Source organism: Chelonoidis abingdonii, chromosome 10 (genome assembly GCF_003597395.2).
Source record: "Chelonoidis abingdonii isolate Lonesome George chromosome 10, CheloAbing_2.0, whole genome shotgun sequence".
Taxonomy (NCBI): domain Eukaryota; kingdom Metazoa; phylum Chordata; order Testudines; family Testudinidae; genus Chelonoidis; species Chelonoidis abingdonii.
In genome coordinates this window covers 42864431-42877766 of record NC_133778.1, presented here as the reverse complement: position 1 = coordinate 42877766, position 13336 = coordinate 42864431, and the positions used below count along the sequence as shown (strand labels likewise).

At 40.6% G+C, this 13336-nt stretch overlaps 1 protein-coding gene across 1 annotated transcript in view; it reads right to left on the bottom strand.

Moving 5' to 3' along the window:
- STK39 (serine/threonine kinase 39) overlaps positions 1-13336 on the bottom strand; it is a 177299-nt gene that overhangs the window by 135497 nt on the left and 28466 nt on the right.

Sequence of the window (13336 nt, the reverse complement as noted above, 5' to 3'; positions counted from 1 at the left end):
TTAAGAAGTTTGAAGAAAATAACTTGTTTCTAAAGTTACACATGAGTAGATGCCTCAATTTGGACATTCCAAAAATGAACAGACTCTCAGTGAGAAAGGGCTCTTTAAAAAAAAAAAAAACACAAACATCTTTACTTTGGTGTTTGTCCCATACGTCTAATTTCTAGAAATAGTTCTCATCTTCCACATTTATAAAATGGGATGACCACAACCTAGCTATGGAGTCACCTAAACAACAAATTAAGAAGATGGGGCCTCATCCTGGAACATGTCAGTTACAAATCAACAAGAATTTAAACCTTCCATTACTACAAAGAAAACCAAAATATTTCATTTTTTTTTTTTTTTTTTTTTTTTTACAAAATGTTACTTCCCTCAAATTGTTTCAGGACAGTCCAAACTTCTTAGGATTTTGTCCATGCAATGTAAGGAACTGAGGGAAAGTCCAATAAAACTGGGTGCACCAAAACTTCTGCAGTTTTCTTTGTGTTCCTGCTTGTTAACAGTGAGATGGATGAGCACCCAATAGTGAGGTTTGACCTTGGGGAGCAGCACATTAGGACAAAATACTGCTTCCCTGTGAGGATCCTAATTAGGCATATCTAGGCTACAGAAAATCTGGACTTAAGTCGCAACTGAGTTGAGCATGGCTAAACCATTTCTAGTTCTCATACATAGCAATACTGTATTGGAAGTGACCAATAGTATTTCGCATGCAGTAACACTATTTTGTTTTCAGGAAGTGTTTTGTTTTGTCAGAAGGATTAGACAGTACCATTGCTTCCTTTACCAAGAGCTCTTTAGGCTTGTTTTCCCTCAAGTGGACATCTCAGTTGCAATTTCAGTTGTTTCTAAATTAATGTATTCCTTTCAACTCCCGCTCAGAGAGAAGGAGATCAGAGTGAGCCCTTACACAGGAGGAGCAAGATGTGATGGGAGCATTTTGTCCATTCATGTTGCAAACTGTAATCGTCTTGAGTAATTACTACCTGTAGTCCCATTTTTTAATTTTAATTTAAAATTATGGATTTGTACCAACTCATTGAACTCACCAGATTGTTCTATTCAAATTGGCCTGCTCGCACATTATGTTCTACTTAGGCTTTGAAATTGGTGTGTTCTAGAGGAATACAAATTGTGAACAAAAGCCTTTTGTTACTATGTGCCATAAATGTGGTGTCAGTTACCAGCTGGCTTAAGAACAATAGGGAGCTTCCTCCTCCTATCTGAAAACAGAACTGACAATACCACATGACTAGAAGTTACTGTGTATGTTATAATGATGTTTAATGTTAATATGATGTTTGTTTACTTATTTAGATGCACTGTTTATCGGTATAATTTTGTTCACATCATGCTTCAAAACAAAAGCTTTTAGCCCAGTGCATCTACTTGGTTATAAAATAAAGCTGATCTCAAAAAAACTAACAGGACAAAGTCAGAAGTGGTTTTGCAGGATGTGGCCTTTGACAAATATTGTTGCAATCTGCTCTGTCAACTTGGGAAAACACATGTCTTTAAGCTGTTCCTGCAATGGCATCCAGCAAAAGAATTAAGTGATATTAAATAGACACTCCAGGAAATGAAAGGCCAACCTCCAAAGGCCAAGTTTCTGACAGGTTTTTGTTAATTTTTTTCCAATGAACATCACTACACAATGTGTGTCATTATATTTCAGGTACGTACTGGAAGAGTTGCTGCACAATGAAACCAGGATACAGGAACTAAAGAAAAAGCTTGCCCTTTATGTATCTTTTCCTTTGCCAGGAGGAGTTTAGTTAATTTGTAGTGAGGGAAACAACCCAAATCTGCACTTTCCTGCTGGGTGAAGATTCCAAGGGTAAAATCCTAGCCCCACTAAGGTCAGCAGCACAACTTCCACTGACTACACTGGGACCAGGATGTGACCGGTTTTATTGGATGTTGACAACTCAAGAGCGCCCATCTACTCCTACCACCTCCACCTACTCCCTCCTTCCCCCCCCACCCCTTTTGGGTGCTACTCACTCTCCCCTCCCTTTTCTCATAGGCTTCAAGGCCAGAAGGGACCACTGTGATCATCTAGTCTGACCTCCTCCACATCACAGGCCACAAAACCGCACCCATCCACTCCAGAAACAGACCCATAACCTCTGGCTGAATTCCTGAAGTCCTCAAACCATGACGTAAAGATTTCAAGTCTCAGAGAATTCACCATTTATTCTAATTTAAACCTGAATTTGATTTAGTTGTTTCTCTCTTTAAACTTGCTGATAAAAAGTTAGGGAGCAAGATATCCAGGTTTGTTGTTCCCAATTATAGACCCAGGTCTTAATCCTGTAAAGATTTATGCATGTCATGTGCTTAGCTATGGGAATTATATCATTGATTTCATCAGAACTAGTCGTGTGTATAAAGCATGTGCTTAGTTTAAGTCTTTGCAGGATTGGATCCCAAGAGTATACAGTGATTGTTTGGAGGCCCCCCCACCCCACAACTCCAATCCAATCCTCTGCATTATGCATGATTAGAAGACTTCTTCTGCCCTGTGCCTACTGAACTAGTATTTGATGCAAGTTCCCTAAGGAACTTACTTTGAAGTCCAGTTTAAGAACTTATATTACCGTTTCCAGCACAAACCAAAATTACCAGCCATTGACCACTTGTGGTCTCCTTCAGCAGCATGCCAGAAACAAAAGTCATCCATGATATATAGTGACAACTGCTCAGGTGGCCTTCTGTGTTTAGAATAAAACTAATCCATCACCATCTCAACTAACTATTTTTAGTTTCCTTTCCATTTTCAGGGAGAGGCACAGCAACCCCACAGTGTTTAGATGCTATATGGCCAGCTCATCAAGACAGTTCAGCACCTGGCAGATTACGTTGTCTCATTCCGTACGTGACTACCAGGGCCAGCTCCAGGCACCAACTAAAGCAGCAGGTGCTTGGTGTGGCCAATACCAAGGGAAGGCACTCCAGCCGCTATTGGGGCAGCACGTCCAGGTCCTTTGCTCCGAGAGGGACTAGCCGCCAAAGAGTGGAGCAATCACACTCCCGCGGCTTTTTTTCCCCCTCTCGCCACCCCAAGCAGCCCAAAACCTGGAGCCAGCCCTGGTGACTACATCAATGAGCACTGGGTACCTTTTAGGTCATGCCAGCAGGCTCTACACAGGGCACTTACATTGCAGCATTACTGTGCACTACAATTTACACCTCTGTAGAGTACACTGCACTGTGTAGACAAGCCCTAAACAGGTGGGAATTTAAAGTGGCTTAGTTAAACTGCATTAAACCCCTGTCTGGACACCAAGGCCAAGTCTATACTACACACCTATATCAGTATAACTATGTCACTCAAGGGTGTGAAAAATCCACACCACTGAGCAACAGTTATACTGACCTAGCACTGTTTACAGAGGGGAAATGTGTCAGCAGGAGGGCTTTTCCCATCTTGCAAAGGTTCATTAACTACATCAATGGGAGAAGCTCTCCCATCAGCATAGGAGCATCTTCACTTAAGTGCTATGAGACAGCTGTGCCGATGCAGCATTTTAAGCACAGACCTGCCCTAATTCTGAAAGTGTGTCCACACAGGGGTTTAATGCAGTTTAACTAAACTACTTTAAATCTCAATGATACCTTTTAGTTTAAATTTACTTTCCTGAATGTCCCCTTGTAGACAAGTCCAGAGTGATTTTCTTCCATTGTTGGAAGGGGAGGTGAAAAGGGTTAGGAGAGGGCAAATTCCCTCATGACTGCTTTAGTAGGCACAGGGACTCACTGAGGTGTAGAATGTAGAGTTTTTAAATTGCCACTGGTCACTTGCATAATTTATAGTGAAACAAGACAGTTTTCTGCCCCGTCCCACCAAACTATTGCCTTTCAGCAGCATCTTTTACAAGTTCCAGAGGTCATATCAGCACTTGTTCTCTGATGGCAGGTGCCTCACTTCTCCACTTGCCACATCATGTCCTTAATTGTTTGGAGGCCCTAGGGATCTTCTTGACCTTGTAGGCACTTTAACTCACACGTAAAAGGGTTAATGTTGAAAGTCTTGTCACACCTGCTGGTAGAGCTACTGGATCACTCTAAAGTTATCTTTAATGAAATGTTTATTTCTCTTTCGGGACCTTGCATGCCCCTTTGTGCACTTGTACATGCCAGCACCGCAAGAGGGCTATACCTCCTAGGCCCCTCCCTGAAGGTGCATTAGATTAAGGAGCATGTATCTTCTCTTCTCCTTCCTTAGAAAGGGGCTACTGCCTGCTGATGTGGGAACTACAGGAGAGGAGAGCCCTGTGCCTGGTGTCTGCTGGCCATGAGGGAGTATTAGGAACAGGTCTGGCTCTGTGGAGGGAGAGCCTGGAGGAGATGCTAATTGTCACTTCTCCTCTGAGCCCAGAGGACTCAGTGTGGGACTTTAGCTGCTCCTCTGCTTTCTTAGCAAGGCTTGACCCTATTATGGCAACAGCTGCTATCATCCACCTGACACAGGCATCGATTGTGCTCAGTTTGCATTTCAAGGACTTCTTTGCTAACAAAGGCTAAATTACATGAAAAACATAAGTTCAGGAGAAGTTGATGGCTTTGCTGATCGAGTGCCCTACTCCCTGCAAACAGCAGGCTGGGACTTTAAGGCTGATTTTACACAGAACCCAAATAGGAGTTTAAAAAGCTAGATCTGTTTGCATCAGATTTAGATTAGCTTTTATGAAGTTAACAAATTAGGCTTAATAAAACCTTGACAAATACTAGTGTTTTTACAAGAGCTGGCTTTCATATAAAGACACTTACAAATAAATCATTGAATCTTCAATTCTAACTCAATGCAAACAAATAGTCCAACTTAACCACTTGCTCTTCTTCAGGAAGGTGGTGACTACTGTCACTTCATGATAGACAAAACATGGTATGGTGACCAATAATCATAGCTTTTCACTCAGTTTTCTACACTGCACAAAAACTAAATAACTGAAGGTACTAGGCAGAACACCTGAAAATGCTGAAAGCTGGAGGAGTGTGGAATGCACAGTATGGAGCCCGAAAGGAACCACCTCGCTAAAGGGAGGAATGGGCTGTCATTTTGCTTCAATGCAACTTTTTAATGAGTTGTGTAACAAGCTCAGATACCACAGTGACAGATGGCAGCACAAGACAGGATTAACTGCTTAACACTCTTTCTGAAGGTCTGTTTTATTTGTCAAATGGGAATGGAGGGGATATTGACATGGACTGAGATGGATTCATTTTAAAGTTTGAGGGGACAGAAAGAGGGGAGGAAAAAGAATTGATGACTTCGGCAGGGGCAGGAAAAATAATTGAACCCTGGGTGAATGAATGAAGAAGTATCAAGGCTGATTCCCCACTCTGGCACTTTGAATACAGAAGGTGGGGGCCCGCATAGATTCTAAAAATTAATACTGGCCACTCCAGGCTTGTATTAAACTCCCAAGGTTACAGCTTTTCTCTGACCTTCGCTTGGTAAACGCTGCCACCACTCAAGTGAAAAACTGCTTCTTGCGAACCCCAGAAAAAACTCACTTGGGAAGTTTTCCCTGAAGCCCCTTGGGGAAGCCAAGAAAGAAAACAGATAAAAAGGAAACCCAGATGTTGTCACCAGCTAACTGAAAAACATATGCACAGACCTTTTAGGACACAAAACCAACCAGGTTTTTTTTTTTTTAAGTAAGTTTTATTAAAAAGAAGAAAGGAAACATCTGGAAAATCAGGCTATGGCGAAATGTTACAGAGTAACTGAAAAGGGATTAAAACACCAGGAATGGCTCACTGGGGTCCAGCTTAACATTACAAAAAGAAAAACAAAAAATATCTGAGCTTAGCGCAGAGGAAATCCACAAGCCAAAATAAATAAACCTGACTGCATCTATTTAAACATTCCCTGTCCCAGTGAATCCTTCTAGGTATGGAAGATAATTGTTCATACCTGGTTCAAACTTTACACAGCACTCCTGCTGCCCCTGTCTCTTCAGACAAGGGAAAGCTTTTTCCCCTCAGTTTTAAAGAGTTCTAGTCTTCTCATTGGCTCTATTGGTCAGGTGCCCACTCCCTCTCTTTTACCTGGGGGACTCTGTTAACCCTTTACAGGTAAAACAAGCAGAGAACAGCCATCAAGAGGAACTTCATAGCTAACTGGCTGGCTAGGTGTCCATAAAAGGGAGCTACTCCTCCCCCTTAATTTAATCACAGGAAGTGACAGAGCCTTGGTGTGTATTCCTGACCCCTGGGGAGTAAATGAATGGCAGGGTGGTGTGCGAGAACAGAAATAAGTGAATGCACAGGGGGTGAGAGAGAGGAGTGTACATGCAAGTCTGCTGAGGAATGATGTGTTGTGCATTCATGTGTGTATGCCTATTAGCCACTAGGAAGGTACTGTAATTTTTGGCAAAACTGGCATTGTAAACATCCTAAATAAATTGTGTGTGTTTTAACCCTGCAGGGGGTCTACAGACTATGTTTCAAGTTTCCAAAGGGGTCCACACCTCCATCTGAAATTTTTTAGGGGACTGCAAATGAAACAAAGGTTGAAAAAACACTGCACTAGAGAAATGATACTGCCCATTGGATTTTAATTGATTACGGTTATGGTAAAAAAAAAAAAAACAAAACAAAAAAAAAAACAAAACAAACAAACTACATGCAGCCACAGATCGTATCAGTGACATTATGCATCTCTGAATAGAGAAAATTTTCCCTCAGCATCAGATTATATTACAGGCAGATGAACTACTGTTTTTCACAGGGTGAGCAAAATCTGTAGAGATGGAGGAGATGCACTTTGACTTCTTAAATATTTTTAGTTACCCTGGCTCAGTTTACAGATCCCTCTTTTCAAAATGCAGACTCATGTACACTATTCTCTCTCCCCCAACCCCCTCACATCCATATACCCCCACCTGCAAGTGCAATATGAATACTCTGTGTCCAAAGGATTGTTTGCAAATCATTAGCAAACGCAAGTGACTCTGGTCAGAGACTGTGCCTGTGCAAATGTAGGCTAGCTCAAGTCCAAATCAGGTCCATAAAATGTATTTTCTCTATAAGTTCTAATGGTCACATCACTGGTAGAAACTGTCTAGTCCTCCAACTGACTGTGGAGTAACTATGGAAATCTTAATGTACTAGAAGTTATTCAGTACCTTATTGTGTCACACATCCAGCTAATGATTGTGATGCTCAAAACACAAAGAGCCCATTTGGTAGGTAACTCCAATTTAAAGAAATAAAAGGCTGAATGTAGTCAAAGAATCCTTGTTCCGGACTTTTTTCAGTTCTATCATACATAGGGGTGCTTTCAATTTTACTTAATTATATCTATTGTAGAAGGAAATGGGTAAAGTCAAGTTCCGGACTTTACATGTAGACCAAAATGACCCCATCTCTAAAAATACTATTTAAAGTTTAAATATCTTGATAGAAAACTCTTGATCTCTCTTTTCTAGATTCATGCAATAGATCACAACACAAACGTTTCAAGTGACAGAATAGCTTCAGAATGGCCATACGGAAGCAACTGAGATGAGAATTCCTACTTGCAATAATTCCAAATGCCAATTGCCATGAAAAAAAGTGACACCACTGGGTGATTAATTTTTGCTTTTACATTGCTGAGTGAAGAATGTGTTAGATACAAATCTCTGCAATTTAGCAATAATACTATGCTCTATTTTCTATATATGCAATCCAGAAGAACCCTAATGAGTTCAAATTTGAAATATTCTAAGATGCTCTCTCTTAATCCCACTACAGTCCTAGATAAGGAACATGCATCCCTCTCTCCATCACTAAAATACTATTAAAAAAACCTTCTTGAGGAGTTTCTAATGTTTTAAAACAAGCATGTGCTATAAGGACAGAAGAGTGGCAGAAAAATCTGATGGGAAGTGTGGGTATTACACAAAAAATCACCATTATTAGAGGAGAGGAAAAGAAAAATGGATCAGCAATAAAAAACCCTACATTTACCAAAATTAAAAAAAGAAGGTTCTATCCCTCAACTGCAGAAGAGAGTCATGATTTCCAGGCACCATCATTGAGAAATATTATGAAGATTAGCCACGTCTGATATTTAAGTGATAAGAGATTACAGAACTAAAGTATTTTCCACTTTCACAAAGGAACATTGCAATTGTGTCAACTCCCCTGCTGCCAGCCCCTATAAAAGTCTGCAGAATAGGATAGAGAACTGCACATATTCTGTTCTCCCAAAAGCACATGGGACTAGCAAGCCACCTAGTCTAACATGAAACAACTTCCCATCACAAAAAACTAATTATTTGGGTAGTGACCAAAAAACAAACAAAAGCAGAACACAGAAGCTAAGCCCATTCTTAGCTGGTAAAGTAGGTCTTCTTTCCCTCCATCTGTGAATGTTGCAATACTATGCAACTACTCCACCATAAAAACTACTTGCCTTGCTTCCGAGGAAATTAGACATTTGTTAGTCACAGCTGTCACAAAAGTCAGAGACACTAAGGTTCTAAAGAGCTCTTTCACCTGGGGAGAAAGGCTTAACAAGAACCAGTGGCAGGAAGCTGAAGCGAGACATATTCAAATCAGAAATTAGGCACAAATTTTCCCCACAGTGTTATCAGTCATTGGAAGTGGTAGATTCTCCAGGTCTTCAAATCAAGAATATGCCTTATCCAAGAACAAGTTATTAAGTTCAATACAGGATAACTGGGAGAAATGTAATGGCCTGCAATATATAGTAGGTCAGACCAGATGACCTAGTGGTCCCCTCTGGCATTAAACCCTATGGTTTTCATGATGGACTATTTAATATAAAAACACCAACAAGATAATTTGCGGAATTTTTTTTAAATAGGAGTGAATAAATACGGAAGTGGCTGTAAAAAACAAAAACAAAAAAAAAAAGTATTAGATATCTTAAGCTAGTTGGCCCAAGATCTACACTGGAAGCTGTTAGAGAGCAGGTGATCTCTGGCAACATTGATGTAATGCAAAGAACTATACTATCAGACTTATTGTGACCACCTTCCCATCCCACTCCACCTATAATAGACCACCAATGGACCCACTCACTGTGTTTTCAATGTACTGAATGAGGGTGATGTAGATGTTTGGGAAGTCACACCAGGGAAGTCAAAACAGATAGTGATGAGAGCACTGGAAAGTTTTAGCTGTTTGTGAAGAACAAGGTTGCATCTACCAGTTGGGGGAGGCTGAAATGGCAGAGCTGGACATGATCTGCATACGGTAGGCAAGTAAGTTGTAGAAGACATCAGGCTATGGGCCCAGTATTTGTTCTCCCTCTAAAAGAGAGTGAGAGCAGAATTTAGGATATATATATTATTATTTCAGAATTAGTGAGATCTTTTCATTAAGATTCTGGGCTTGACTGACTTTGCTTATACCATTTTAATATTGGTTTAAGTCCACTGAGTTCAGAGTTTCCTGTAATTTACATTGGGATGCAATCAGCTCAAAGAACATGTTAAAGTTACCCATACAACTGCAGCTGTACTGTTTTCTGGATTATGAGCAATTAAATGGGTAACCTTAAGTGTTCTCTGAACTTAGTTTTTTGCATTAAATACCAGGAAAATTGCTCTCATGTCTGAAATTCTTTCAAATATGATGTGCATGTAAAACATATTGGAAAGTATGAGTCTTAGAGAATGCAAAATAGAAAGTTTTCTACCTTTGTACAGCCTAGGTCAATTACAATCTACTTTTAAGAGCATTTGCAGTCCAATATATTAATGAACTCTGTAGCAAATATAATTCCATATCTCAGGAAGTTAAGATTCCATTTAGCTTCTACGACAGTCAGCAAAACTAAGCTTAAAAATCAAACCTTATGTATGGTAGTCAAGGGAAATCCATGGTTCTAAAGAAGTATAAATTAGTCACAGATATACATCTAAATCCTACAGTTGGCAAAAGAAACAACTCCTACAAGTCATCCCCCCCTCCCCACATCTCTGAATCTAATTCTTCTACATCTTTGGCATTTTAGTTAAGTAAAACACAGACGTGAAAATCTGAGTGTGCCTGTCAAACAAGGAGCCATCAACAGGAAGTAGGATACTGTTTTGATCAGTATTTGTAATTAAAACTAGGTTTTCAATTGAAGACAACCTGTCCCTCAGCCCTGGTCGACACTACAAACTTATGTCAGTATAACTGTGTTGCACAGGGGTGGAAAATCCACACCCATGAGTAATGCATTTATACCGACCTAACTCCTGGTGTAGAGAGTACTACACTGGAGAAGGCTTCTCCTATCAACATAGCTACCATCTCTTGGGGAGCTGGAGTACCTACGCCAACAAAAAGCATTTCCCCCTTGCATCAGCACAGGTAGCGTCTTCAGTAAAGTGCTACAGAGGTGGTATAAGTGCAGACAAGCCAACATCAATCGTCAATACATTTCCTTCTCCCTGCCCCCCACACCTACAGGAGAAGAATGCAAGCCTGTGTCTCACTTTTGCTGGCACCTAGTAAAAAGCAAACAAACACTGAAAATGGGACGTTTATTCCCAACAATATGACTTAAGAGGAAGTAACGCTACACCATGGTGATTACCAACCGCAAGACCAACATTTTGTACTTATAACAACAACATTTATACATGCATCAGATACTTTCAAATTTCAGGTCTCAAAAAGAAAGGAGAGAGGGTTCTCTTAGGACTGCATCACATCAGCATTCTAAGACAAAAAAGATATTCATATGTATTAAAACCATAATAGCGAAGTCTTGTGCTCTGGAGTTAACTGAGATCTAGTCTATTCCTTTGGAACGTGCTAGCCAATTCCCTCAACCTTTAAATACATAAATATTTCAGTTAAGGAATTTAACACTTGCTTACCCCCACCACCATATTTTCTATTTCACAGCTAGAAAAATGGAAGCAGGGATAGCTTAAACTGCTTGAGTCAGTAGTATGGCCAGAAACAAAATCCAGGAGGCTTGACACCTAGTCACTAATTTTAGCTATTGGACACCACCACTTCCTCCTACCTATTTTTGTCAGAAATGTTAAGTTGCACTCTAAATTCAGTGCACTACAAAAAATTTTAAAAATTCCTAGCAGAATTTAGAAACAGAAAAGCCCTAAACCAAATAGCAAATTCTCTGTTAGCATCTTTGAAGCAGACTCTTTCAATCTGGAATGTAGGAGACAAGAAATTGACCATGAAATATAGTTATGCTTACTACATCACAATTTAAAGACTACTCCCAAGCTAAATTTTTGGACGAGTGTATTTTGTCTCAGCAACTTTGAAAAACCCTCCCTATTAGAGATAAGAGGTTATTGTGTTCCAGACCTAACTTCCAAGCCAGAACCTCAGTTTCCTTGTGGATAATTTCAGTTGACCTTTTCAAAGATATGAGAAGGAGGAGAAGTGCAAACAAAACATCACACCTCAACATGTCTGTAGTAAAAAAGCCTTTTACATCAAATGATCTGGATAAGATTCAAATAGTAAACATCTGAAGTCTAATTCAGAAAGTTTGCAGTAGCAAAATAAACATGCAGAATATTTGGGAGTTTGCTATTTCTACTTACCAATTAAAGCAAAAAACTGCTCCAATGATGTGCATGAAAGGCATCAGAAATGCATGCAGGATGCATATGTCAAAATGATTTGTGTACTGAATGTGAAAATGCTATTTCAAAAAAAATCATTCATGTTCATTCACTGACTAGGGAAGAGCTCTGTAAGGTGTGTCACACAGGTGTAGGTCTCTAAAATGCCCAAAATCCAAGGCGGGGTCAGGAATACTCCTGCAAGAGGATATCACACCCAATGTGTGGGATGGGGAGGGGAAGAGCAAGAGGACCACTAAAGAGCAATCTTAATTCACCAGAAGGGAATAAGAAGAGAAAACAGGAAATCTGCAAAGCTGAGGGAGTAGAAATCAAAAGTTAAGATTCTAGCCCTCCTTGGCTGCAGAGACAGTCTTCCAAATGAGAACACTAGTGACCCTGCCAGCAGGTAGGGGATCTTGGGGGACAACTACTGCACTGGTGGGGTGCGAAATAAGCTTTATTAAGAAAATGCAAAAAACAGGGAAAATTCAATTGTGAGGGGTATGCGGTTTGTTAAGGTAGACAATTGGGGAGGGGTTTCTTTTAGTAAATAGTATAGGGGGTTTCAATAGTGGGGTACAACACAGCTGGTAACCGATTAACACTGAAATATAAATGTAACAGGTAGCTAACAATTTCTTATGTAAAGGGTGTGTTACAGCAGCATATAACCAGCTAACAGTTATGAGAAAAATGTGTTAAATATCCAACAACTCTAGGTAAAAGTGTGTCACAGTGGTATAAATGTAAAATGTGAGGTGTGTTAGAGAGAAAAAGGGTAACCAATGGGGTTTTATGCTAGACTTTAGTAATAAAATTGAGGTTTGGGGACAGTAGGAGTGGGGTGAACATGTGGGGGGAAGGGATTAAAAGAGAGGGAGAGAGAAAAAAGGCAGTGGTAGGGGAATGAGGTTGGGGGATGGGGGAAGAGGAGCACGTGAGCAGAGGGAGGTTTAAACTCAGGGAGACAGAGAGAGCAGACAGGCTGCAAGTTTATAACCAATGACTGGGGAGCTCGGGGTGGGGCAGCAGGAAGACAGACAACTACAATTATACAGAACACAGCAAATTCTTATCTATGATCTAACTTAACCAAGACTACACAAATTAGCAAGTAACAGAACACAATGCAAACAATTTTTAAACCTAACTTACAAGAGCACAATACAAACATTCTCTAAACCTAAACTTAACCACAGCTATGCAAAATGAAATTACACTATTCTAGACTAAGAACTGATTCTAAAAGGTGCACCTTAGCAGCAGTGGGAGGGGGGGGCTGTAAGCTGCACCAGGATCCAGCTCCCAAGGAAGCCAAGGGATGGTGGCTGCAGCAGTGGATACAGCTGAAGCAGAGAGCCCCAAGGCAAAGCCCACAGGAGCAGAGCTTAGCAGCGGCACAACTTATTTTTAGCGGCAAAGTGCCGCGGAGTTTAGGAGAGGTTTTAAGACACAGACCAAGGTTAGCTTGAGTCTGTGTGCTGGGGAGACAGAGCCAGCAGCTAAAATAACAAAATAAAAGTATAGAAGTTTCACAAGAGGATCTTACCAGCCCCGAAGTAGCAGCGAAGGCAGAAGCAGCAAGAACATCAGAAGGCTAGGTACGGTCTGATAATCAGGAGATCTCTCAGGCAGCAATTCGTTCTTCGTGGGAGGGGAGTTATAAAATGGGGGTACACTCAAAAACAAATGAGAGCGGAGGGAGGGCCCCAAAGAGCCTAACTGATCAGACAGGTGGCAAGCAAGGACCTTCTCCGGGTCTGATCAGAAAA